The following is a 4737-nucleotide window of genomic DNA, read 5'->3' on the forward strand; positions in this document are numbered from 1 at the left end:
TAAGAATAACCTATGCCTATACATCTAGAATGTAGGATATGATATGAGGTTGGCCATTCACATTAGATGACTGAAGCATCATTCAGCTGACAGTTATCTGATGCATACATTCCCATATACCGGAGTGCTGTCATGGCTGTGCGCTCCAATGTTCTCAATCAGATATCTGCCGACTGATAAGTCAGCTGGCCGCTTATCCCAGGGAGAACAATGCGATTGACAGTCTGAAATCATACATGCACAGTCATCATCTCTCACGACCATCAGTTGGCCTGCACCCCCGATAGACCGTCAGCCGTACCTGTAGATATCAGGGGGTTCAGCCGACATTAATCTAATGTGTATGGGAGCCCTAGGTCTTATGCTTTCCCAACAGCTATCGAAAAAGATAAACCAAGATTCTTATTGGAGTTGTCAAAAAGCCACTGAATATTAAAAGTTGGCTTTAGTGATGAGCGAGTGTGCTCGTTACTCGAGTTTTCCGAGCATGCTCGGGTGTTCTCCCAGTATTTTGGGCATGCTCATGGGTTATGTTTTTGTCTCCGCAGCTGCATGATTTGCGGCTGTTAGACAGAATGAATACATGCAGGGATTGTCTGTTTGTTAGGGAACCCCCACATGTATTTATGCTGTGTAGCAGCCTCAAATATGCAGCTGCAGAGACAAAAACATAATCAATGAGCACGCCCAAAATACTCAGAGAACACCCGAGCATGCTCGGAAAACTTGAGTAATGAGCATACTCGCTCCTCACTAGTTGGCTGGTTACCTCCATGTTGTTGTTGATGAATTAACATTTATTTTGAATATGGGATACATGGGTGGGTACAGAAATTTGTAATGACAGCAATTACAAAGTCAATTAATCCAAAATCCACCACTTTTTACAACAAATACAGTACTTCATAGTCAAGGATTTACAATGTGGCTAAAAAAGGTACGAGAGAAAAGTTTCTAGCTAATGGCTCTAATAATACTTCTCTTGTACAAAAGATCTGTCAGCAACTGATGCAAAGAGTTCGGCCAAAATCTTTTTTTTTTTTTTTTCCCTTCTGAATTTAACAATAAGGAATTTAAGCTTCAATGTGGCTTTAGTCACTAAAGAAAAGAAGCTCTTGGTGTCTGCATAATACCACTTTGATGGATTTTTTCATCAGTCCTCTGTACGTGGTAACAAATAAACAAGTATAATTATACTTGTGAAGGCCCATTCATTCCTTTGTCAGGATTAGATATATGTGCAGTTTTCACACTGAGCTTCTCTTTTGTCTTTGCCTAACTCTCTATGACATATTGATAGAGGATTTGGTATGGGGAAAAGGCCACAGCAGAGACAGTGATGACCTTTTGGAAACTTGATATAATTCAAGGATTTTTATTTATTTACTCTTTTTTTTCCTCTCTTGTCCAGATTTGTAGTTTGGTAGCACATTATGTCACAAGTGGGCAACTTTTAACCCTTTCTCAAAGACGAGAATTGATGGCAAAGTATTTGAGATGGTCAAATAGCAGATGGGATAGAGAAAAAAAACAATAGGCTAAGGAGCCCATTGGCTTTCTCTCTCTCTTGGTTCTAAGCAGTGTGGCTAACCTTAGCATTCCTTTCCTTTCATCCTATCCTCTTCATCTGATCACGTTCTTTTTAATCATTTCACAAACACTGTCGCACTGGACCATAGAAGGAGGCCGGGACAATCTCAATTAAAAAACCGGAGTGCACCAACGATTCCAGCTCCTCTTTTGTTCTAAGCTGAATTCTGCATTTTAAATACAGCGGAATTCAGCTGCCATTGTTCAGCAAGTGCCTTCCTTTTTATTAGAAAAGGTTTCTGGGAAAGTTTTTTTTCCTTTTAGTTTTCATAGAACTCGGTAATCATGCAAAATACTAACTGCTGAAAGGGAAGCTAAAGTCAATAATTGTACCACTGCCCCCCTAATTAAAAAAAAAAGAATATGGGCGCTGAAGTCACTTTTTCTATACTGTAAAAGAACAACTGCTGCGTTTGCACAGAGGTATGTGTTATTTATGATTTTCGTTATATTTTTTGTTTTGTTTTTGTTTTATTTCATTTTAGTCGTTCCTTCTCATTCCTGGTTCATCTAGTGCACTTTTCAGACTGTGACGCTTTACCGCGGTTACGTTTAGGAATGAAAGCCTCCCACATAAGCCCTTAGAGCTTTTTGTGCTTCTGTTCTGTATTCAGCAGAGGACTTTAAAGTGTTTGCAGTGGCAGAGTTGGTGTTTGCTTTTCAGAACAACTTTTGCTACAACTTTTTTAAAGAAGGGTTATAGCTGCAATGCTTGAAAATGTTCCTCCCTGGGCTGTCTACGCTGACACCTCCGAAAAAAAAAAAGTATTTGAGTTGACGGGAGTATTAATTAAATGTAACATCTGTTTGTGGAATAACTTCTGTAATTATTTATATCTTATGTTTTAATCAGACCACCAAATAAGAAACATTCTCATATTTTCTCCTGTTGACTGACTTGCACAAATATACATCACCTATGCACGAGCAGTTTCCCATTAGTTCAAAGAAGTTTGTATTTATTTTTTTATATATATTTTCTTTCGCGAAGTGCATGTGTGTTTATACAACTGTGACCAAAATCTGATGTCATTGTTTAGAGGGGTGTTTGATTAATTTGGGGAGGATAACGTATAGAGATGTTTGTTATGGCAACAGTACTAGTTAGATTGGTAAACGTTCTATGTATAGTGATTGCAAGGGAAAGGTATGCGACTGGCTCCTCCTTCTCCACCTCGTTGGAGCTCGCTATGAATATTTTGTCTTAAGAAGGACAGATCAGATTCATTAGTCTTATACTTTCCAACTTCTATATTGAATATTGTCATAGGTTATCAGTTGCACATTAGGCACCAGCCTGACCGAGAGTCACTCTACGCGATGAGAGTTATCAGACGAAGAGTTTTTTTTTAGACATTTGTGCTGATGGCACTCGTATTATGATATGGGCATTCGCTAAAAACCCCATTAATGATCTGCAAATCAGCTGAAAATGAGCCAAGAAGGTGGAGTTTGGATCTGACACTTTTTAATGCATTCACCTTCACTCATGTATCCAGCACAACAATAGCACTTAGAAATTGTACTGTGCACTTATATTTCATCCAGACCGCTTTTTTTTTTTGTTTTTATGCTTACGATGTTTGTGCAAATATTCCCCATCCGGAAGGTAAACATGTCTGTGTTTACTAATTAGAAAATGATTCCTCTTTCATGCTCTTTGTGATCAAATTATTTCAAAGGGGTTGAAATCTCCTTGCATTCCAAGAGCATAATTAACCTGTAACTCATCAATGATTAAAATTACACACCAAGCTTTGTGACGCTTGATGCAGAAGCAATTAGACTGTCATTTTAGCCATCAGTGATACCAAAACTAATTTTGATTCATTTTCAATCTATGCAAATCGTCTGATGTATCCGATAATTCTCCCATTCTGACATAGCTGATGCGATTAGATATGATTACTGTAAAAATGAAACCCTTACACTCCATATTTTGTCTCCTAAACTGACCTTTAGCCTAGCAAGCTTTCTAAGAGAATCTGGGAAAGAAGATCAACTGTGATTATTAGTAGAAAACAATGATTCTTTTGTTTCGTTTTATAAGATATCTTTGCAGTACCCTTTTTAGCAGACAAAAAGTTCCTATCAAGTTCTTACATCACATATGTCTCATCAAGATAAGCCCTTTTCGAAATGAGACTGCTACAACTTCTAAACTCCCCCGTAAACAGCTGATATCACATAGCGAAATGGCGACTGACCAAACATTTCCTTTGCAATGGCTACTGCATGAGATATTGAATATTGTATGCAGGTCAAGATCCAATCAAAGGAAAGATCAATAAAGTACTAAATGGGTGGGCTAAATCCACCTAAATATTGAGGGTCTTTCGAGGTTAATACCATTATATGATGTCCTTTTTATTCTAATGTGGCATATAGAGATGGGATGTTTTAACAAGACATGTACACTCATCAAAACTGAAATTGCAACACCAAGATGGAAAAGTCAGGGAATTTTGGAAATCACAAGATGGATAGACATGTAAATAATATTCCAATAATTAAAAAATGGAAGCAAAATTTTCAAAAGGTCTCAATTATTCATTATTGAGGATTAGCATCACGCACAAAAATATACACACTTGCATGGTTCGCATATTATCAATGAGGATTTTTATGGTTGTCTGAGGAATGTTCTGCCATGCTGAAGGCACACAAATTATTGAGATCTTCTGCAGCAGCTACTTTTGCAATTGTCTACCAATGATGTCCCGATATCCTCAATGGGAGACAAGTCTAGAGATGCTGCAGGCAATGGTAGGCCACATAGGCTGCTCACAGTAGCTCAAGCAACATGCAACCTGGTGATATTTTGGAAAAAACAGAATCTTTGGGCAAGTTGGAGAAATGTTCATATCACTATTTCCACAATTGCTCCATTGTGTACTGGAAGGGAAATTAGTCATCACATATCAAGCTTAAGGTGTCAAATAGTTTCTACACAAATCATCAGAAGGCATTTACACAACATCGAGCTACAAGTCAGATGTCCATCACTCACTCCACTACTTTCAAATGCCACCACGGTGCACAGCAATACAGCAATGGAGGCTGTAATGGCTGTATATCATCTTTAGTGCTGAGACCCACTTTTGCCTTTGATGCATTAATAGATATCAGTCCTCTTCTCAGGATTAT

Source organism: Ranitomeya imitator, chromosome 6 (assembly GCF_032444005.1).
Source record: "Ranitomeya imitator isolate aRanImi1 chromosome 6, aRanImi1.pri, whole genome shotgun sequence".
Taxonomy (NCBI): Eukaryota; Metazoa; Chordata; class Amphibia; order Anura; family Dendrobatidae; genus Ranitomeya; species Ranitomeya imitator.